Source organism: Macaca thibetana, chromosome 6 (assembly GCF_024542745.1).
Source record: "Macaca thibetana thibetana isolate TM-01 chromosome 6, ASM2454274v1, whole genome shotgun sequence".
Taxonomy (NCBI): Eukaryota; Metazoa; Chordata; class Mammalia; order Primates; family Cercopithecidae; genus Macaca; species Macaca thibetana.
In genome coordinates this window covers 25626122-25651510 of record NC_065583.1, presented here as the reverse complement: position 1 = coordinate 25651510, position 25389 = coordinate 25626122, and positions in this window count along the sequence as shown.

Sequence of the window (25389 nt, the reverse complement as noted above, 5' to 3'; positions counted from 1 at the left end):
TGCTGCTTCAAAAAGCAGACTCCTATTCCCTGTACCCAAAGACTCAGATTTGATGGGTCTACAGTGAGGGTCTGCATTTTTAACAACCATCTTGGCTGATTCTGTTGCAGGAGACCAGAGGAGCAACCCTTGAATTAAAAAACAGAACAAAAACTGCCTTACAACATGCAGCAAGAGGAAAAGCTGCATTCTAAAAATTTGTCAAGAATAAAAATCAAATGAAATATTCTCATATGCTCCTCTTAGGTTTCTAGTGTCACCTTCTTGCTTAAAGCCATTCCTATTGCACTTAGAATAAACTCCACAGTTTTTGCCATGGTCAAGGAACCTCTGCATAGGGGTCTTCACCAGAGATCCTCATTATGGGATAATGAAGCCATCCCAAATCCCACGTACCTTGTAATTTTAGCTTAAATGTCATTTCCTCTGTAACATCCACTTAATCAGTCCCTCTAATAGGACACTTATTTTCCTCCATAGCAGGCATCATAACATAAAATTCTATATTTCTTTGCACAATTAGTTGTTTACTTTCTGCCTTCCCCACTAACCTCTAAACTCTATAAGAGCTTGCCTCTCTACTGGTTCATCACTTAATCCCAGCATCTAGCAGTGTGCCTGGCACAAGATTAAAGCTAGATAGGTGTTTATTGAATGGACAAAGAATTGAAAAATTCTGGAAGTGTGAACAATGGTTTAGAGGTCATACATCCCTCATCTTTAAAGGTCTTCAGCATCAATTTTAATGGAATTTATTTTCAAGTGCTTTCTCAATCTTTCCCAGAGCTGTCTGACCTGGGCTGGGGCTGACTGGAGAGTTTTAAGGAAAGTCACCAGTGGCAATGGAAACTAAAAGTAGTCTCGTCCAGTGTTTGATATATCTGGCCATGTTGCAAAGATTTTTGACAAGATAAATGACTTAATGGTTTCCACCAGTTCTCATTCCAAGTCTGGAGGATTGATATAAAGGTAGTCAAAGCAGCTTTTGAACTGAAATCAATACTACTTAATATCTAAATTTCATTTTGAAATGTGACTAAGGATAAGCTAGTGGATTTTCGTTAGTGGTAGAAAGATTTTTAAAGTAATGATCCTCAGGGCCCCCATAGATTTTCCAATTACTGTTATAAGGGAGAGAAAACCTGCTACTAATGACCTCACAAGCTTCTGCCTTGATTTGCATATTAAAGATGTTTTGATATTTTTCAAGTAGCAGATCAAAGCATCAGGGCTCCATTAGTCACTATATTAGGAACAAAGATAGAAACATAGATTTTGTTTTAATTTGAAAGCAAGTAGCCTATCTTACATCTCATGTTATTAGGGTCCAGAGAAGTCCATTCATATTTTGCATGCTTAAATAGATTAAGAAAGAAGAAAATTAAGCAATTCTTGAATTAGTGTCTTCAAAGAATAAATAAATGGAAAGCACCTTCATTAGTTATGCCAGTCCTTATTTCTGTGGGGAGATGCTATTTGATATTCATAGCTAACAATGACAATATTTTAAAAATATACAAATATATATAATTCTTAAACATCATATTTATGTTTGGTGGATAAGTATTATCCAAAATGCACCCAACATTTGCAACATGCTTCTTTCTACAACGGTACTACTGCTGCTACTACTAGTTGTAGAAGTAATAATACTGCTGTTTTCACTATTATTAATGATAATGATGATCCCTTCTATTTTACTGAAAAACTGTGGTGTTCCTGGCATTATCTGAGGTGCTTTCCATATATTGTTTTACTGAATAATGCCTGAATGCCTGTTGGCATTACTGAATAATGCCAACAACCCATAAGGTAAGTACTATGACTTTCCCTGTTGCAGACTGGAACACTGACATTAGTAACCAGATCATCCAGCTAGTTAGAGGTGGAATCCACACTCACATCTGTATCAGCTTCACTTTAAAGCCCAAGTGCTTTCAACTCTTCCACACTGTGTCTCAAATAAGAAAAAAAAAAAACAACACTTACATTAAGCAAAGTTTGGCGTTGGATTTTCTTTCATACTTTTCTGTCATGCTACCTTTTCAAAGGATTATAAACTATTTGTATGCAGTACAAGTGCTCTATAAATTGGGTAAATGAGCTTACCCCTTTAAATAAATCAACACACTCATTGTTGGCTCTAGCCATGAATTAATCCCTGTTCCGCAGATTGAGCTTATTCCTGCCTCTGTTTCCCAGAGTGCACGGGGCTGGGAGGGCAGCAGTGGCACAGACGTAAAACTAGATAAAAGAACAACCATTGCTTGCCAGTAGCAGAGTGATTAGTGAGTTCAGGGCACCACAGCTTGGTTAGTTGGCATTCCACAGTGTGGCAAGCACTAGTTGGCAAGAGGGTGCAGCTTCCCTGAAATAGGCTAGGTGGAGATTGGAGCCACTTTGGGCACAAAGCTTCAAAAGCTTTAAGATAAATCTGCAGAGTGAAGGATGCACAGGTGGATAATGGGAAATTAACTCTAGAGTTACAGTGTTTCAGGAAGCCACTGACACTGAAAACATCTGAAACAGTTGAGAAGGATCCCGATTCTCTCTTGGCAGTAGCTACATTCAGCCACTTCCCTTCATCCTAGTCCTAATGGGCTTCTGATTGATCTTGCTTTCCAGCTTGCATTAGGACAGCTTTGGCCAAGTCTGTATTTCACTGAGGATATTCTAACAGAATTGAGAAAGACGGCAAAGGAAGAAATCAAATCACACTAAAATGAAAATTAGGTCGCTTTCAAGACTAGTCTTCAGTTTTTTTGTTTTGTTTTGTTTTAATGTCAAGTGTTGTTTTTAACCATGTGGGCAGCTTTTCGGGCTCACTCAGTCTCTCAAGTTCGCAGTCCAACAAGCTTCTTTAGATGGGCAACCCTCTGATATTTTCTAGGCTATTCAGAGATCCGATGGCACAAGCAGTGTTTAAGGGCATAGACTTTAGTGCCAGATGGGTGGCCTGGGTTTGAATTTCAGTTTCCCCCTTTATTGTGGCAAATTACATAATCTCTCAGATCTATACTTCTCTCTTCTGTAAAACCAGAGTGAGAATGATATACACCTCAGGTGACTGTTGTGAAGATCATATGAGAATACGCAGTTGTAGGCATTAGCAGTATCTCTAGTACAGAGTAAACATTCAATCAATGTGAGTTGCTGTTGTTATTATTATCATTATATGATATTGTTTGAAAGAAGGAACCATTTTGATCACATGTTGGACACAGATTCATTCAGTGACTGCTAATATTTCACCCCATTTTCTAAATAAGGTCACTGACAGCATTTATATGCATTATGGCACTTTCTAGCTTGGCACTGATTTTGAATTCAGTACCAAAGTCAAAATGACAAATCCCTTTTATTTATTTATTTTTCATTTGAAGTCAAAAGCCTTTTTTAAATTCATTAACTGGTTCAAACAGGGTGATAGCTATTGCTTTCTCCCAAGCACTTGTAAGCTTGTTACAAATGCGTTGTCTGGTGGATTTAAACCTCTCTTCCTCCCAAGAAATGAAACGGCACCACTTTACTGAGCCATGCCATGTATCTAATCATTTACCATAGCTGAGAGCCAGAAAATATTTTGTTTTGTTCACTCAACATGATAAAGGAAAAAATCCTTCTCCCTAACATCCGCCACCCCTAGATAAAATATAAAAACGCATTCTTAGATTTATACCCCTCAATTTAGGCTACATTAACTGATTGGGGCAAGAAAAGAGATAAATGGATAGTTTCTATTTTATTCTAAGTTTTAAAATATAACTCTATTGTATAGGGTTGTCATTAAATACTTCCCGAGTTAAAGGGTTCTCAAATGTGAGCAGTCTAATCACTTGAAATATATGTGTTGATGGGGGAATTTCTACAAATACCCATTCCCAATCTCCCTTTTTTGGATTCTTAGCTGTTTTAGAGGGAACCCAAAGAAGTCCTTCCTTCTCGCTTGTTTGTTCTACCAAATCATTTTCTTTTCTGTTTCTGCTCAATTTTTATCTTTTACATGACAGATACTTAGCAGATATATGCTGGTTCAACTGCATACCTCAAAATCATTTCACAGTGTTCATCAGTAGCCTCTATTCTAAAGAAGCTCCCTTTAAGTGCCCCTGCTACTTCCCTGGTCTATTCCGCAGGATCCTCTAGACTCACCCCTAATCCTTGGGTAAAGGGTTGATCTCTGGCTGGCGGGAGCTCCCCAGACCATTGCTTCAATTCTGCAGTACCAGCTTCCATTCTGCCTGGTAAGCACCCTCGCCACGCTGGGTGATGAATGTGTGGAGGATAACTCCATTCCCCTGCCTTCTTCTGATGGCCCAGTAAACCCTGAGTCCAAATCTTTAACAAGGTAGGAGCTCTGTCTCCTTTCTCTGAAGGCAGGTTGAGTTTAATCTTCAAACTCTGCTGAGAGGTGAAGAAAAATATTTCATCTTTCTAGTGCATCAAAGAAAAACAAAGCAGCTAAGTTTTCACATTAAAATTGTCTGAATTTCCTTCCAGATACTGTCACAGAGCCTTGTTATTTGTTTGTTTTCCACTGAAATGTGTTGCATTTTACTAAGCCTCCAGTCTGACTGAGTAGTGGAATAGAATTCTTAAACATCTATCCATATTAAAAGGGGAGGAGCTCAATCATTATTAGAACTGGGACCAGGGTAGGGCTCTGGGGGTAGTAGACAGAACGATAAACCTTATCTGCAAGCAGTAATCCAGTAGGTGGGGGATGGCCAAGCTAGCATGCTAGTAAGCCCAAAATCTAAGTGGGGCAGGCATGTAAGAGACTTGTTAAAAAATAAAAACAAAAAAACTATCCAGATGTTGGGAATAAGGCAAACAGGCTGGAAGAGGGACAGAATACATTCTTTTAATGTCACATTGAAACATTTAAAGGCCAGGCTTTGAGAAGTTGCATGTTAATTTGCAGACATTTGTCCAGGAGAAATAGTTTCTCTCCCCCAAGGTAATGATTTTACTGCCCTATAGGACATATGTCAGGTTTTTATCTCCAACAATGTTATTCCAAGATTCTTTTTTTTCTCCATAGTGATTATAAATATTCACGTTCTCAAATGTTCTTTGAGTCAACTTTACCTGTTGTGCTAGCGTCCTGTGTCTGCTGTAACAAATTGCCACAAATTGAGTGACTTGAAACAATGGAAACTTACTGTCTCATAGGTCTGGAGTCCAAACTTACAATTCTCACAGTCCAAAATCAAGATGTTGGCAGGGTTTTGCTGCCCCTGAAACATGTAGGGGAGCCCTTACTCCTAGCTTCTGATGGCTTCCAGCAATCCTTGAAGTTCCTTGACTTACAGCTGCTATGCTCTAATCTGCCCACTCCCTACTCCCATTGTCTTCTTTCTTTCTTACTCTTCTTTCTTTTCTTTTCTTTTTTCCTTTTATTTTTTGAGACGGAATCTCGCTCTGTCGCCCAGGCTATAGTGCAGTGGCCAGATCTCAGCTCACTGCAAGCTCCGCTTCCCGGGTTCACGCCATTCTCCTGCCTCAGCCTCCCGAGTGACTGGGACTACAGGCGCCCACCACCTCGCCCGGCTAGTTTTTTGTATCTTTTAGTAGAGAGGGGCTTTCACCGTGTTAGCCAGGATGGTCTCGATCTCCTGACCTCGTGATCCACCCATCTCGGCCTCCCAAAGTGCTGGGATTACAGGGTTGAGCCACCGCGCCCGGCCCTTTCTTTTCTTTTTATTTTTTTGAGACAGGTTCTGGTTCTGCTGCTCAGGCTGGAGTGTAGTAGCACCATCATGGCTCACTGCAGCCTCAAACTCCTGAGCCCAAGTGATCCTCCCTCCTTAGCTTCTTGAGTTCCTAGGACTACAGGCATGGACCACCATGCCTGGCTAATTTTTTAATTCTTTATAGAGATGAGGTCTTGCTGTGTTGCCCAGGCTGATCTCAAATTCCTGGCCCCAAGCAATTCTCCAACCTGAGCCTCTCAAAGCACTGGGTTTACAGGCATGAGCAATGACGCCCAGCCTACATTGTCTACTTACAAGGATACCAATTGTATTGGATTAAGGGCCCGTCCTACTCCAATATGACTTTATTTTAATTAATTACATCTACAGAGACCCTATATCCAAGTAAGTTCATATTCTGAGGTACTGGAAATTAGGACCTCAGTTTATCTTTTGTAGGAGATACAATTCTACTCATAACAACCATCTTATTTGCTTTCTCATTAATGAATTAAATAAAATCTTCAGCACATGTGCAGTCTATATTTATACAAGAGTCATATTTTTAACGCTTTGGAAATCATACCTTGACTATGTTTAGAAGTATCTGAAGTTATTAAGAAAGTTGGAATGGGAGCAGGTGTGAGACTAGCCTGAAATTCTCATGGTTATTTGATCTTTGGCCACAGTGACTGGAGCAAAGGAGGGTGTGTCTCCAGTCCCACTGCCAAGTTATTTCAGCAGGTGGTGACAGCCATGTCCTTCGGTATTTTCCTCTCTGTAAAACATTTATTGACACAGTGATGTCCCTTAACAACATCACTTTAGATTTTTACATAAAATTTATCATGGGATATGTTTATGGATTTTTTCACAGGTAAAATGACCCTTTGGGTTCCAAACAACCAGGTTTACAAATTGTACTGTCCATGTCCCCGCCTCTTAATTCTCCAATCCCTACAGTGGGAGGTGCCAATTTCTGTTGACCTGTACTATATGCATACCTACACCTGGTCAAGATCTTGGCCAAGTGGCTCAGTGGGTTTTCTTACTACTGGCGGGTACTTCTCACGACCGTGAGTTTAGTCCTTAGCCTGCTATTTCAGATTGTTGCGGACATTAATCTTTGTCTTTGGATCATGCTCCCAAGGCTCGGTCCACATATTCCCTGCGACCAGATGTCCTGGATATTGATTGCTAATACAACGTTCAGCACACATTTGATACATAATACATATTTGAATAAAGAAACAATCAGGTTACAGCTGGCCCAGATACTGCCAACAATTCACTTGCTTCTGTAGACTCTTAGCTTTTACATAGATTTTAAAGAATGGCCAGCTTCTCCTTGGCAGGCTTTTATTACTCACTTGAACTGGTCTCGTCTGTCCTCTGAGTTATGGCTCACTCTGATGCCACTGAACTTCTGAATTGCTGTCTAGTCATAGGCTAACAACTGTCTATATTGATAATCCACTACCTTTGAAATGCACATCCTCAGGCTTCTCTAAATAGATATTTTTACAAAATAAAAAGCTAAGAATCAACATGGACCAAAAGGCCAGTTTTCTTTGTAGACTCAAACAAGTTTTGGCAAATTTTCCTCTTTAATGATCTTGCTTTGCTCAAGTTCAAATATTTTACTCTTTGGTCTACTTACAAGCTTGATGAGTTACTTAATTAGACCCACATATATTATTATAGACTCTAAGAGATTTAATTAAAATGTGTTAATTTGTGAAATCAAATGTGTGTCATTGGTTTCTTAATTTTTCCCAAGTTTAGATGGAGTGAATAAGTGGTACTTACCATAACTTTAGGCCTATTATAGAGATTCGATATATAATAGCAGTTAAAATCTCTGTTGATTAAATAACATCTTAATCTTTGGGTTAGGATATTACTGTTGGGAATGCAATACAGTAATTATTTTGTGGGTTTTGAAAGATTAAATATTTACAAAATTATAATTTAGTGTGTGAATATGTCTGATAGTTGTTAACATGTCAAAACATGTTAAGCAGATCTTACAACCTGTTTGTTAGTGTTAAAATCCAATTAATACATACATTAACTTTATAAATACATTGATACTCAATGCACAATCAAATGCAGGACTGAAATAATTTTTCAGATAGTTGACATCTAATGAATTATGGTATCCAGGTAATTACAGTATCTAGTCGACTGTAGCTTTAATCTGTAATAACAACAGCTTCTTTTATTCAATTATTACTATTACCACATAGTAATTCAACAAGTATTATGCTAAGCGCTCTACATACATTATCTCATTTAATCTTTGGGACATACTTGGAATGGAGGTGCACTTCTAGTATCTGTTTTATAGCTTAGAAAACTGAAGTTTGGTGAAATTAACTTACTTATCCAAGTAACTTACGAGTTGCCATGTAGAAGATTAGAAGCAGAGCCAGGACTTGAATCCAGGTCTATCTGATACCAAAACTCACAGTTTTACCTACAACTCATTACTGCCTTTTCCAGAAAATAATTACTGATATATGTTGTTATGGCTTGTTTGATGTTTATAGCTCATTCACATAACTTCATTATGCTCTGTTTTGTTTCTTTGCCAAATTCAGTCATGATTATTTTGAATATCTTAGGGAAAGACATTAAAAGTTTTGAGAATTAAAAACATACATTTTTATGCATCTTTACCATGGTGACTTTTTAAAAAACACATACAGAAATATAGGGATAAGAGGTAGAGACAAGGAAATGAATATATTTTGGACATCTATTCTAGATACTGAACTAGATACTTTATGTATTAAATCCTTATAATGGCTCTATGTTATTAAATAGTACAGGTTTGCAATCTTCAATACCTTTTCAAAATCCTTCAAGCCAGGTGTCTTTCAGAACTTAGAATATTTTAATTATAGGAAGGTCCTACAGTATGCATACAGTGGGATCTTACTATATGGAACTTAAAAAGTTTATTGAATTCTGGTTATAACATGGGAGATATATATAGGTAGGGTTTTCTAGACTTGGAATTTGATATACTACATGAGAAATCATCTGCAGAATTCTTTTTTTTTTTTTTTTGAGACAGAGTCTCGCTCTGTCACCCAGGCTGGAGTGCAGTGGCATGATCTCGGCTCACTGTAACTTCAGCCTCCTGGGTTCAAGCAATTCTCTGTCTCAGCCTCTCGAGTAGCTGGGACTACAGGCGTCCACCACCACACCAGCTAATTTTTTGTATTTTTAGTAAAGACAGGGTTTCACCATCTTGACCAGTCTGGTCTTGAACTCCTGACCTCATGATCCACCTGCCTTGGCCTACGAAAGTGCTAGGATTACAGGTGTGAGCCACGGTGCCTGGCCCAGAATTCTATTTTTAAACGTAAAATTTGAATAATACCTGGATTCTTCTCTGCACTTTTTCTGTAAATCCATATCTCTCACTTGGCAGATGCGTGCTTTGGGCAGACTAGGATAAAAGTCAAGTACACAGAAAGGCACAAGACAGAAGCACATTCATAGCTTTGAAAATACTACCTTCGTTTATAGTAGACTAGATCTACTCCCAAGCAAGTTCCATTCTATTTGTGGATATGAAAACATAAACCCTCTAAAATATATTTAAAACCTTACTAGAAGTTAAGTACTACATTAGTAATTTAAGGGAGGAGAGATGTGTCACTATTGACTGTATATGTTATAAAAACGGTATATCTTCAATGCATGTGCTTATACATTCGTTTCTAATTTCTATTTGTACCTATAGCAATGGATCTTTAAGTGTCATATATACTTTAGCAGATAGTCATTATTTAAATCAAACAGACAGCATAGCAGCAAAATTGCAGATAATTATGAAAGAAATTCTCACCACGCTATCAAAAATGCCACTTAAAGTTTGCATGTTTAACTCCATATCCTATCTTACATGCTTACGTATTATTACAGAGTAGCAATCAATACCACACATGTCATCTTAAAGGCTATGTTTGAAAATTTATTTTAGAATTTTTTCATATATTATGATAATTGTCATTTTAGAATAATTTGAAAGATTCAAAATTTTATAGAGGTGGAAATGTAAATGATTCAAACTCCCACCATTCAGTGATGTCAGTGATGACATTTTAGTGATTATCCTTATATATCCTTCAGGATATATGTGTGTTCAGACATATCTATGTCTTTATCTCTAGAGTTATCTCTTTACTAAGATCATTTAATATATGCACAGAGATATTTATTTATTTATTTATTTATTTTTTGAGATGGAGTCTTGCTGTGTCACCCAGGCTGGACTGCAATGGTGCGATCTCCGCTCACTGCAAGCTCTGCCCCCCGGGTTCACACCATTCTCCTGCCTCAGGCTCCCGAGTAGCTGGGACTACAGATACCCGCCACCATGCAAGGCTAATTTTTTGTATTTTTAGTAGAGACGGGGTTTCACCGTGTTAGCCAGAATGGTCTTGATCTCCTGACCTCGTGATCCACTCACCGAGGCCTCCCAAAGTGCTGGGATTACAGGCATGAGCCACTGCGCCCGGCCCACAAGAGCTTTTATTAATGATTTACAGCATTCCATTTATATATATATAATATATATACAAGTATTGTATTTTCATTTCCATATAGCTGGACGTTTAGGTGTTTTTCTTTTTTTCTTTTTTTTTTTTTTGAGACGGAGTCTCACTCTGTCGTCCAGGCTGGAGAGCAGTGGCACCATCTCGGCTCCCTGCAGCCTCCGTCTCCTGAGTTCAGGCGATTCTCCTGCCTCAACCTCCTGAGTGGCTAGGACTACAGGCGCACACCACCACACCCGGCTAATTTTGGTAGTTTTAGTAGAGACTGAGTTTCACCACGTTGGCCAGGCTGATGTTGAACTCCTGACCTCAAGTGATCTGCTGACCTGGGCCTCCCAAAGTGCTGGGATTACAGGCCTGAGCCACTGCTCCTGGCCTAGGTGTTGCTATCTTCCTTCAGGTTTGATCAAAGTCGAATTTCAAATTAAAGTGAGAGTAGAAAATTTTGAAGCTTTTAATACATCTTGTTAAATTTTACACAAGAGCCTTTGTGCTGGCTTATCCTTGCCTTAGTGATTTTAGAATGCATATTTCCCTGTGCCCTTCTGAACAGGGACACTATCAGTTTTTATTTTAAAATATTGTCAATTTAATAATGGAAAATTGTATTAGTATTTAAGCTTTTTTCTTTGATTACTGTAGTGTTTGAACATATCTTCAGGAATTTGTAGACCATTATTATTTCTTCTTTATAAATTGATTATTTATGTCTTTTGCCTATTTTGTATTGAGAGTGTTTGCTCTTTTAAATGTTAAAGTTAACCTTTTGTCTTCCATAACTGATATGAATACTTTTTCTAACGTTTTATTTGCCCTTAATTTTATTTATGGTATTTTCTACATATAGCCATCTTTAATGTCTATGTCAGAATAATAGTTTTATTATTTGTTTTTATTTTTAAAGAGACACTCCTAATTCTTAAGTTAGGTATTTATTCTTTTGTATTTTCCTTCCACTTTGTGTCTTTGTGTGTACGTGTGTTTATTTGTTCATGCTTTTTATTTGTCTCCGAGATATGTTTTGGTTATTTATGAGATATGGATCTAGCTTACTTTTTTTTTTTCTCAAAAAGTTAGAAAATCGTTTTAGCATTTTGCTAGATCAATCTTTTGCTAAGGGATGAAAATTCTGGCTTTAACATAGATAATTATAGAATCTCTTTTTGGGCTTTTAGTTGTCTTTCTTTGATCTGTTCATCAATCCTTGGAGTAGCACAACATTGTGATATTTTAAATCTTTATAATGAGATTCAATATCTGGTAGAGCATGACTTTCCTTGGTACTTTGCTCTTTCAGTTTCCTTAGCAATCATTTACTGTTTATTTCTTCCAATTAAATATAGACTCCTCTTCTTTTTAAACTTTTATTTTGAAATAATTTTAAACCTGCAGATAAATTACCAGAATAGCACAAACAACTGCATACCCTTTACCCAGATTAACCTTATTAAACATTTGCCGTATTTGCGTTATCATCCACGTGTATATATTCTTATTTATTTTTTAGTGAGAAAATTATCAGATTTATTTTTATTAGTTTTTCATTTGTAAGTAGTTTGTATATACCACACCCCTTAATATTTCAATGTTTACATCTAAAAACAAAGATATTCTCTTATACAATCTTAGTAAATTTATCAACTTCAGGAAACTTCATAGTGGATTTTCATGTATTTTTATGTAATCTACAGTCCGTATTCCACTTTTCTCCGAGTTTGCTCAATATTGTCCCAGTAATGTTCTTTATCACATTTTTCCTTGTGTACAAGATCTTGTCAAAGAGCACTTTATTTGTCCTGTTTTTTTAGTGTCTTAATTTAGAACAGCCCTCAACCTTTCTTTGTCTTTCATACTATGACAGTTTTTGACTAATATAGGGCAGTTACTTTCTACAGTGTTTTGCACTTTGGGTTTGAAAATGGTTCCTCATAGGGAAGTTGAGGTTATGCATTTCCAGTCAGAATACCATGTAAGTGACGCTGTGTTCTTTCCTGGCATCACATCTGAAGTCATGTTGTGAGCATCTCCCCTTGGTAGATATTGCTAATTGTGACACTAGTCAGGGGCATGGCCATTTTTCTCCAGTGGATATTTACTACTTTCTGCCATGCAGCTAAGAAGCAGTCTGTGAGGAGACACTTGGAGAACATTATCTAGCCTGAACCTATCTTCACTTGGTTGCAAAATGGTGGTTTTCTAACTCCCCCATACCTTCCACATTCATTAGTTGGTTCTCTAAAGTAAGGAAAAGGCCTCATTTTCTTCTTACTTATTAAATTATCCATTTGTATTCAGTATGGATCCATGGATTCTTTTTTATTCAATAGGTTAAAATACCTTAGTGATCTGAATTATTTTGCTGCTAAATTTATTCCACACTTGGCCAGTAGGAGCCCCATGAAGGGGATTCTTCTGCCCTTTTTATACATCTTCATTATCTTTTGAGCATCTATTCCCTTGCTTTCTGGCACAAGATGTTCCACCTATAGAAGCGTGTGTGTGTGTGTGTATATATATATATATATGTATATATATATATATATATATATATATATATATTTTTTTTTTTTTTTTTCTCCAAGAAGCCCTGGTTCTATTTACTGGGGAATAGTATTTACCAGCTAAGTACTAGGTGGCTGATTATTACTGGGGTGTTATTTCTTGTAAGCCTGTTTACCAGACAGAAAAAGGGTGCATATATACATATATGTATGGGGGTGTGTGTGTATGTATAGATATCCTTTTATATATATCCTTTTATATATATCCTTATCCCTTTTGTAATGAATAAATGATATATGAATGATGTGTATGATATGTATATATGATATATGGTATTCATATATCATTCATTCATTCCAAAACCAATGCATTCCCAGTGAACACACACACACACACACACACACACACACACAGTGCACTGCATTGGTTCTAGAATTAATGAATGAAATTATACATATAATATATATAATTATATATCATCCACATATATTTTATATTTATATCATCCATATATCATTCATTCATTTCAAAACTGATGCAGTTCCAGTGTTTTATTTACCTCAAAAATCACTGATGTCTTAAAATACAATAACCTGACCTTTAAAACAAAACAGAAAACGTATGATTCTTTCAAACTTCACATATTTTAATCTCCCTTCTTTCACAGTGAGATCCCTGATCCCAACATCAGCACATTTACTCATTTGTTCAATTCTGCAATACACATGAAATAGGCTCAGAACCATACCTTGGTAAAAACAAAACAAAACAAACAAAAACAAAACGAAAAAAAAACAAGCCTTCTTTAAAAAGTTCAAGGTTTAATTTAATTTTTTTCCACTAGACTGAAGATATTCAAAGTACTATGTTTAAAAGTGGGTTTGTTTTTGCTCCTTTCAGTCTTGTTAGTCATTTTAAATGCAGTTAGGTTTATTTGTTTCTGTTTGCATTTAGTTTAAAATTTTGTTCCCATTCTTGCCGATTTAATTTAAATAATTTAATTGTTTGGCATACATAGAATATTAACAAGATTCCGAAAGTCAAAATTATACCAAAAAGGTATAGTTTTGAAAGGTTGTCCCATCCCTTATGTTTTCCAACCTGTAGCCCTGCTCCACCCCTTTATAGATAACAAATTTTGTTGGTTTCTGATTTACTCTTTCTGTATTTCTTTTTTACAAAAACTGGCAGATACATGTATGTTTTCTTACTTTCTCTTGTTTCCTACACAAAGGTAACATGTCGTATATACTCTCTTGTAATTTGCTCTGTTTACTTAAATGTAACTTGAAATTCACTCTCCATGCACTTCGTAGAGATCTTCCTTATTCTTCTTTGTAGTTGCTGGGTTCCTCATTTTGTGTATGTACCATAGCTTGTTCAACTAATCACCTATGTTTGGGCATTTAAGAGAATTGTCAATACTTTGCAATTGTTTATGATGTTGCAATAAATGACCTTGTGCATATACATTTTTGTATGTTTGTGTTGGAGGTATACGTTTGTGTATATTCCTAGATAAGTGATTGCTGGATCAAACAAGGAAGCATAAGGAGTTTGTTACTCATGTGCATATTCTCTTCTTTTGGGGTTTTACCCTTGAGTTCCCGCCAGCAACATATGAGACTGCCTATTTTTCAATAGCCTCACCAGTAAAGTAAATCATTGTACTTTTGAATGTGGCCAATAAATGGTTGAGAAATTTGCATTTCTCTTAATGTAAGTGAAATTGAACATCTTTTTATGTTTAAAAACCATCTAAAAGTATCATTGTAAAGTATCTTGCCTGCTTTTCTAGATTGTTTCCCTCAATATATAAATGTTGCTTATGTATTTGAGATGATACTGAAAATATCTTTTTCTTATTTTTCATTTGTGTTCCCGCTCTGTTTATATAGTGTTTTTCCCCATGCAGAAGATTTTTTTGTTTATTATTTTTATGTAAGCAAATTCATCAATTTTTTAAATTGCAACTTAATTTTAAGTCATAGATAAAAACTTTTATGTGTACCTAGGTGATAGAGGAATTCATTCATGTTTTCCTCTAGCTTGTATAGTTTCATTTTTTTACATTTATTCAAGTTTTCTAATTTTTCCTACAATATTTCTACTTATTTCTTTTAAGGACATTGCTAAATATTATCATTTTAATTATTATGGTTGGAAAACTATCCATTAGCTTTTCTTATTAGTTATTTCTGATATGTAAGAAATTCAATGATTTTATATAATTATTGAGAAACATTTACTATACTACTCTGAAATAGTCTCTATTACTGTAACATTTCAAAAATGGAAATGTTTTTCTAAGAATGCAATCATATTGTCATATTTTATAGTTTTTATATATTTTCTTCACTTATTGCATTAGCAATTATATATTTATATAGCTTTTATTGTATCAAATTTAAAAAAGAACCATCATCTCCTCTTTTGACGTTCATGTTGACATTTAAATTAATGTTAAAGGCCAAGTGCAGTGGCTCACTCCTGTAATCCCAGCACTTTGGGAGGCAGAGACTGGAGGATTGCTTGAGCCCAGGAGTTCAAGACCAGCCTGGGCACCATAGGGAGACTCCATCTCTACAAAAAATAAAAAATTAGCTGGACATGGTGGTGAGCACTTATGGTTCTAGCTACTCAGGAGGCTGAGGTAGGAGGATTACTTGAGGCCAGGAGGTCAAGGCTGCAGTGAACCATGATCACACCACTGCAATCCTCAGCAACAGGGCAAGACCCTGTCCCAGTAAATGAGTGACTCAATGAATGACTAGATAAATAAATAGATAAATGTTAAGATCCTAGTCGTGATAGTAGAAAATTCTCTTTTTTTTTTTTTTTTTGTAACTTTAATGGGAGTGCCTTTAGTACTCCATCATTAAGGATACAAATATCCACTAGTGTCTGTTAAAATTAAAAATAAGTTCTATAACTATACTATCCCATATTATGTCCCACTATTCGCATGTATATATTTCAAAAAGTACAGCATGTGTTTAGAAACAGAGATAGATACGATTAACAAATATACACAAATATATGGGGTTAACAGAGATACTGTATATTTATTTTTATAAAGATATATGCCATACTTTTATATTGCAGACTTATGTACATGTGTATTGGTAAATTGTTTTTAATAGGGGATTAAGACCATAGAAGAGAATGGTACTCATTCATCCAGCCATCATTTATCCATCTGTACATCATCTATCTATCTATCCATTTGATAAATATCTCTCATTTACCTAATAAGTGTTGAGCACTGACCTAGGTTATCAGAAACAAATACTTTCTAAAACTCTTTAACTTCTGGAAGGCTGAAATACGTGCAATTTTGTCTTTCATAGCAAATTTCCTTTTTTATGGACCTACTTCAGCATTCATACATAGGCACTTTTTTTCTTCACCAAAGCACTGAGGGCCATTTCTCAAATAGTAACAAATAAATAGGAAACTTAAATCTTAGCAGTTGACACTCCATATTTTTTCCCAGATTTCCATCAAATTTTAACCATGTAATTTTATTTGCCTATAATTCAAGAGGTTCATTGTCTTTTTAATAGGAAAAACTCTATCAGTCAGGAAAATTCATAATGTCCATAGAGAGACATTAAATTTGTCATTGTAAAGACAAAATTACTGTATATTAATCTATCATCTGTTTCCCTAGCTCAATCTAATTTGACATATTTAATGAAAATCACTGATGGCTCCTAGTATAATAAACTGATCTTTAAAACAAAACATAGAAATTCTAATACTCACATATTTCACATTGAAAGAGTGATGAAAACTTCACTTGAAACATTTATTTTGTGATTTCAAAAACTGTAGTTAAAATGATGGCTAGGGAGCAGTAAATCACCATATGCTACATTACTTCTAGGCTTGGACTTAGAACCTTGAATGTTGACAGAATTAACATATTAATTTGAGTTTTCCCTGGATGTTTCAGTTTAACTTTTGATATTCTTCTTTCCAAAGGCTGAAAAAAAAATGCCTTTCATTTGAAATGCATTACTTAGAGAACTGTTAATGATCTCCCTTCCTTTCATTTAACAGGGAAAATAACATATCTTTGAAAAACGGTATCTGCTGAGAATTTGGTTATTGAATAAAGATCAGTAATTTTGGGATGTGCGGAACCTCTGTCAGGAATTTTGGAAAGAAATCACCGACTCCATTCATGTGACTTATTTTATATGAAAGCAGCATACACATTATATCAGGGAGGACAGCTAAAGCTGTATCAACACGGCACTGTAAATTCAGAACGAAGAACTGGAGAACTTGTGGTAGCATCCATCCAGCATGACATCATTCTTTGCTCCCTCCTCCACTCTTTGCAAGAAGTCCTTTCTCATGACCATCCATCATGTGTGGTACTGATCATATTATTTCTTTCTTAACTAATCTTTGGCAACTTTTCAAGGCCTATGAGATAAAACCAAATGCCTAGATTTAGCATTTAAAGCCCTGTGCCGTGGCCTAACTCATGCCTCCAATCTCAGCTCCTGCTACTTGTGTACCTTCTCTAAACTTTCTTCAGACAGCTGCTTCTTACCTCTCCCTGGGCAGGTCCACACGTTATTCTGCCTCCAAGCCCTTGCTTCTGCCTCGAATTCCCTTCTCAGATTTTCCATGTCACTTGCACAAATCAACTGTAAAACATTTCCTGATCCTTCCACCTAGATGTGATCAACTACATGTACTTATTTTTATATATTTTCGTATACACAAGAGGGCTTATGTTGCACATGTTATTTTATTTTTTACTCTTTCCACTTAATGATATGTCTGAAAGATCTTGAGATATCAACTGAGAATATGTATCTTCTCTTCATTTTTGTATTTAAATGTCTTTATTGAATAATTTTGAACAGTAAACAAAAAATGTCCTTCCTTCTTTCTCTGTAATTCAAGATAAAGCCAAAAACCTTAGAGAAAATTTGGAGGGGCTGAGTATAGGGCTATACTGTCCCTTGGTTTTTAAATAGCCTGCTTCATATTTTTAACAGCCACATTTTTATCACATCATATGTGCACAAACTATAATTTAATTCATCAACTAAATATTTAAGTTGACCCTAGTTTTTTTTTTTTTTTTTAATCTGTTAAAACAATGCTGTTTGTAATAGAAAACACTCTTACACATTTATATTGGAGAACCTTGGCAAGGGTTATCAGTAGGATTAATTACTAGCAATGAGGTTATTTTCCATCTTGAATTATAACTATTTATAATGGTGTCTTTACACCACCACCCTCTGCTCCAAAGGCCTGCGAGCTTCTTGAAGGTAGAACAAATTATTATTACCATCACCATCACCATCACTAGTGTGTATTGGTCAGGCTCGATGCTAACTGTTTTACAAGTGTTTCTCATTTAGTTCTCATAACAACCCCTTGGACTTTGGATTATTTTCATTTCACAGTTGATGTGCAGTTTATGAGGCTGCATTTGAACTTCCTCCTAACTGCTGTGACCTCTTGCACTCGGCTGGCCTTCTGGAGATATTTATTGAGTGATTATGTCTGGAACAGAACAAAACTTGCACAGAAAACAAAACAATCATTGTTCATATTTTTTAAAAGGCTTTTCTTTCTTCATCCACAAATTGTCTTTGCAATTCTGTTGGTTATTTTCCTTGAGGACATTTATCTTCTGAAAGAAATCACTGGGGAAAAAAATTGGTTTTATGTTTAATACCAATGGTTCCACTAATATGCCCCTGAATTAACAGTTATATGCAAGTTTTTAATAGACAGTCTCACCATATTTCTTTGATGAAAAAAAAAAAACCACAACAGGGAGAAAAGGAGATGTGTAGGTGCTTTTCATGACTTTAAAAAAAAGTTTAAATAAATCATTTATTTTTCAAATACGTATTGAGCGTGTATTATATGACAGGTGCTGTACTTCCAGCTGGAGGAACAAGGTAAGAGTAGAAACACCTTCAAAAATAACAGACTATTAGCCCGGCATGGTGGCGTGCACCTGTAGTCTCAGCTACTTGGGAGGTTCAGGTGGGAGGGTCGCTTGAGCCCAAGAGGTTGAGGCTGCAGTGTGCTGTGATCACAGCACTGCACTTCTGCCTGAGCAACAGAGTTAGAGCCTGTCTCATAAAATAAGTAAAAGTCCAAATAAATATGCAGGTGTGTAGGGTGATTGTGAGTGCTCTGCAAGGATGATTCTGGAGAGTCAGGAAAGTCACATGAAAGCTGCAATGTGATGTTCAAGAAGAGCGGAAGTTAACTGGGGCCTGGGCAACATGTGGTGGGTTGGAGAAGGCAGCAGAGGTGGGAGGGTGTACAGTGGGAAGAGCAGAGGTCTGATGTGAGTAGGAGCCTGGCACATCTCAGGAGCCAGAGGAAGGAGCATGAGGGTGAGAAGCACAAAGCATGAGAAGAGTGATTTGAGGAGAGGCTGCTATTTGGCCCTGGTGGTAAATGATCTTTTTAACATAATATCTTTATTCAGATGTAAGTCACATACTATACAAGTCATCCATTTAAAGTGTATAATTCATTGGTTTTTAATATATTCAGAGTTGTATAACCAACATCTTTATCAATTACAAAATATTTTCATCACCCCCAAAAGAAACCCAGTACCCATCACTTTCATTTTCCCCTACTTATGCCCCTATCTTCTCAAAAGCACAGATCTACTTTTTGTCTCTACAGATTTGCTTAGTTTGAACATTTCATATAAATAGTATCATACAATACATGACTTTCGTGTCTGGCTTATTTCTCTTAGCATAATGTTTCCAAAGTCCTCCATGTATCAATTCTTCACTCCTTTATATTGCTGAATACTTACTGAATTTTATTGCCAAATACATTTTGGTAATATTTTATGTTTGCTGTTATATAGTGATTTCATAAGCTTCTAAAAATACCTCACAGACTTTAAGTACTGAAAGAGCTCGCCTTTAAAACAGTAGAAATGTGAAATTATGTCCTGATTATTAATTGTTATTCTTAAAACATTTAAATATCATGCCATGGAATTATTATAAATGTTCAAATATGACTTCTAAAATAGAATAACATGTAGTTTCTTTTTTGAAGAAATAATAATTCCAGCATTTTGCAATACTTAATTTTTGCAACATTATCAGAGCATGAAAACATAACACATTTTATAACTTCAATTATAGAAATAACAAGTTGACATAGATTTGTTCTATTTTCCCTATAATGGATATAAATTGGTTTTAGTGATGGTATGTAGGGAATATTTTTGTGGGAAATATTTGGACCTGTTTTTATAGAAAGGAATATATGAGACAAGTTACTTTCCATTAAATATTTTTAATTGTTTTAAACACAATATTCATTGTCATTTTGCCTTTTCTTTTTTCTTTTCTCCTTTTCCTTTTCCTTATGCCAAAATAAAAAGATAGGAGAAGAACCTGATAGTAATTACTTTTCTTTCATTGTTATATGAGAAACTCACCCTGGAAAATAATCTTCTGCTGTCAGATTACTCTGAATTGCACAGAGTGAAAATATGGTACAACAGTGTGCTTTTCCACCCAACTGTCACTTCTTTGTTTTCCAGCAAAAAGCTCATCTTTTTTCTCTAAGTGTAGCACAGTGGGGAGAGAACAAACTAGAAAGAGCTAGGAAAAACAGAATTTGCATTATAACTCTGTGACCCACACGGTGATCCTTTGGGCAATCATTGAAACTCTTAACTTCCTTTTCTTCACCTTTGAAATATGAATGATGACATCCCTGTCTTGGAGCTTTTGGAGGATTAAATTAGAACACATGTGTAGGCACCCAGTAGGGTGCCTGGCACACGGTAGGAGCTTGATAAATAGTGGTTATTCAGAGAATTATCTCAGTGATGCTAGCAAGGAGCTATGGATACCTGGAGCATTGTTCAAGATACATAGTAGCTTTATTGACTCAATACACATCTTCAGCTGTCTAACAAGCTAGAGTTTTCACGAAGCTCTGCCGTACTTAATGCCTCTTATTTGGTCTCAGCTTCTTCTCTGCAATTGCTTCTTCCCTTGCTATCACTTGCCTGGCTTTCTGACTTTGACGCTTCTCAAGAGAGTTCTAGTTGGATTTCCGGTTGGAATCCAGTGTCGAGTATCCCTGTCAGAAAGGCTCTTAGGACAGGTCACCAGATGGCTCCAGTTCTCCTGTGGTTTGTTGTTGCTACCTTTAGCTTCCACCGTGATCATGATTTAGTCAGCTCTGGCCAAGGCTGCAGGTTCTGGAGTTCCAAGGATGGCAGCGTAAGTGCCAGGAGGTGTAGGAAGCTGAGTCATTTCAGACCTACCTTCTGCAAAAGTGAATGGATATCTATCAACACAGGGAAGCTTGAGGTAAATGCCAAGAGACTGAGACAGGCATTGTGTGTTTTAGTGGAGAAGATACCCCAATGGAATGGTGATTTGGGAGGAAGGATTTAGAATATAAATTGCAAATGTGGGCAAGATGGCCGAATAGGAGCAGCTCCAGTCTCCAACTCCCAGCGCGAGCGACACAGAAGACCGGTGATTTCTGCATTTTCAACTGAGGTACTGGGTTCATCTCACTGGGGAGTGCCGGACGATCGGTGCTGGTCAGCTGCTGCAGCCCGACCAGCGAGAGCTGAAGCAGGGCGAGGCATTGCCTCACCTGGGAAGCGCAAGGGGGAAGGGAGTCCCTTTTCCTAGCCAGGGGAACTGAGACACACAACACCTGGAAAATCGGGTAACTCCCACCCCAATACTGCGCTTTAAGCAAACAGGCACACCAGGAGATCATATCCCACACCTGGCCGGGAGGGTCCCACACCCACGGAGCCTCCCTCATTGCTAGCACAGCAGTCTGTGATCTACCGGCAAGGCAACAGCGAGGCTGGGGGAGGGGCGCCCGCCATTGCTGAGGCTTAAGTAGGTAAACAAAGCTGCTGGGAAGCTCGAACTGGGTGGAGCTCACAGCAGCTCAAGGAAACCTGCCTGTCTCTGTAGACTCCACCTCTGGGGACAGGGCACAGTAAACTAAACAAACTCAGCAGACACCTCTGCAGACGCAAACGACTCTGTCTGACAGCTTTGAAGAGAGCAGTGGATCTCCCAACACGGAGGTTGAGATCTGAGAAGGGACAGACTCCCTGCTCAAGTGGGTCCCTGACCCCTGAGTAGCCTAAGTGGGAGACATCCCCCACTAGGGGCAGTCTGACACCCCACACCTCACAGGGAGGAGTACACCCCTGAGAGGAAGCTTCCAAAGCAAGAATCAGACAGGTACACTCGCTGTTCAGAAATATTCTATCTTCTGCAGCCTCTGCTGCTGATACCCAGGCAAACAGGGTCTGGAGTGGATCTCAAGCAATCTCCAACAGACCTACAGCTGAGGGTCCTGACTGTTAGAAGGAAAACTATCAAACAGGAAGGACACCTACACCAAAACCCCATCAGTACATCACCATCATCAAAGACCAGAGGCAGATAAAACCACAAAGATGGGGAAAAAGCAGGGCAGAAAAGCTGGAAATTCAAAAAATAAGAGCGCATCTCCCCCGGCAAAGGAGCGCAGCTCATCGCCAGCAACGGATCAAAGCTGGACGGAGAATGACTTTGATGAGATGAGAGACGAAGGCTTCAGTCCATCAAATTTCTCAGAGCTAAAGGAGGAATTACATACCCAGCGCAAAGAAACTAAAAATCTTGAAAAAAAAGTGGAAGAATTGATGGCTAGAGTAATTAATGCAGAGAAGGTCATAAACGAAATGAAAGAGATGAAAACCATGACACGAGAAATACGTGACAAATGCACAAGCTTCAGTAACCGACTCGATCAACTGGAAGAAAGAGTATCAGCGATTGAGGATCAAATGAATGAAATGAAGCGAGAAGAGAAACCAAAAGAAAAAAGAAGAAAAAGAAATGAACAAAGCCTGCAAGAAGTATGGGATTATGTAAAAAGACCAAATCTACGTCTGATTGGGGTGCCTGAAAGTGAGGGGGAAAATAGAACCAAGTTGGAAAACACTTTTCAGGATATCATCCAGGAGAACTTCCCCAACCTAGTAGGGCAGGCCAACATTCAAATCCAGGAAATACAGAGAACGCCACAAAGATACTCCTCGAGAAGAGCAACTCCAAGACACATAATTGCCAGATTCACCAAAGTTGAAATGAAGGAAAAAATCTTAAGGGCAGCCAGAGAGAAAGGTCGGGTTACCCACAAAGGGAAGCCCATCAGACTAACAGCAGATCTCTCAGCAGAAACTCTCCAAGCCAGAAGAGAGTGGGGGCCAATATTCAACATTCTTAAAGAAAAGAATTTTAAACCCAGAATTTCATATCCAGCCAAACTAAGTTTCATAAGTGAAGGAGAAATAAAATCCTTTACAGATAAGCAAATGCTTAGAGATTTTGTCACCACTAGGCCTGCCTTACAAGAGACCCTGAAGGAAGCACTAAACATGGAAAGGAACAACCAGTACCAGCCATTGCAAAAACATGCCAAAATGTAAAGACCATTGAGGCTAGGAAGAAACTGCATCAACTAACGAGCAAAATAACCAGTTAATATCATAATGGCAGGATCAAGTTCACACATAACAATATTAATCTTAAATGTAAATGGACTAAATGCTCCAATTAAAAGACACAGACTGGCAAACTGGATAAAGAGTCAAGACCCATCAGTCTGCTGTATTCAGGAGACCCATCTCACACGCAGAGACATACATAGGCTCAAAATAAAGGGATGGAGGAAGATTTACCAAGCAAATGGAGAACAAAAAAAAAGCGGGAGTTGCAATACTAGTCTCTGATAAAACAGACTTTAAACCATCAAAGATCAAAAGAGACAAAGAAGGCCATTACATAATGGTAAAGGGATCAATTCAACAGGAAGAGCTAACTATCCTAAATATATATGCACCCAATACAGGAGCACCCAGATTCATAAAGCAAGTCCTTAGAGACTTACAAAGAGACTTAGACTCCCATACAATAATAATGGGAGACTTCAACACTCCACTGTCAACATTAGACAGATCAACGAGACAGAAAGTTAACAAGGATATCCAGGAATTGAACTCATCTCTGCAGCAAGCAGACCTAATAGACATCTATAGAACTCTCCACCCCAAATCAACAGAATATACATTCTTCTCAGCATCACATCATACTTACTCCAAAATTGACCACGTAATTGGAAGTAAAGCACTCCTCAGCAAATGTACAAGAACAGAAATTATAACAAACTGTCTCTCAGACCACAGTGCAATCAAACTAGAACTCAGGACTAAGAAACTCAATCTAAACCACTCAACTACATGGAAACTGAACAACCTGCTCCTGAATGACTACTGGGTACAGAACGAAATGAAGGCAGAAATAAAGATGTTCTTTGAAACCAATGAGAACAAAGATACAACATACCAGAATCTCTGGGACACATTTAAAGCAGTGTGTAGAGGGAAATTTATAGCACTAAATGCCCACAAGAGAAAGCAGGAAAGATCTAAAATTGACACTCTAACATCGCAATTAAAAGAACTAGAGAAGCAAGAGCAAACACATTCGAAAGCTAGCAGAAGGCAAGAAATAACTAAGATCAGAGCAGAACTGAAGGAGATAGAGACACAAAAAACCCTCCAAAAAATCAATGAATCCAGGAGTTGGTTTTTTGAAAAGATCAACAAAATTGACAGACCACTAGCCAGACTAATAAAGAAGAAAAGAGAGAAGAATCAAATCGATGCAATTAAAAATGATAAAGGGGATATCACCACTGACCCCACAGAAATACAAACTACCATCAGAGAATACTATAAACACCTCTACGCAAATAAACTGGAAAATCTAGAAGAAATGGATAATTTCCTGGACACTTACACTCTTCCAAGACTAAACCAGGAAGAAGTTGAATCCCTGAATAGACCAATAGCAGGCTCTGAAATTGAGGCAACAATTAATAGCCTACCAACCAAAAAAAGTCCAGGACCAGATGGATTCACAGCTGAATTCTTCCAGAGGTACAAGGAGGAGTTGGTACCTTTCCTTCTGAAACTATTCCAATCAATAGAAAAAGAGGGAATCCTCCCTAACTCATTTTATGAGGCCAATATCATCCTGATACCAAAGCCTGGCAGAGACACAACAAAAAAAGAGAATTTTAGACCAATATCCCTGATGAACATCGATGCAAAAATCCTCAATAAAATACTGGCAAACCGGATTCAGCAACACATCAAAAAGCTTATCCACCATGATCAAGTGGGCTTCATCCCTGGGATGCAAGGCTGGTTCAACATTCGCAAATCAATAAACATAATCCAGCATATAAACAGAACCAAAGACAAGAACCACATGATTATCTCAATTGATGCAGAAAAGGCTTTTGACAAAATTCAACAGCCCTTCATGCTAAAAACGCTCAATAAATTCGGTATTGATGGAACGTACCTCAAAATAATAAGAGCTATTTATGACAAACCCACAGCCAATATCATACTGAATCGGCAAAAAGTGGAAGCATTCCCTTTGAAAACTGGCACAAGACAGGGATGCCCTCTCTCACCACTCCTATTCAACATAGTGTTGGAAGTTCTGGCTAGGGCAATCAGGCAAGAGAAAGAAATCAAGGGT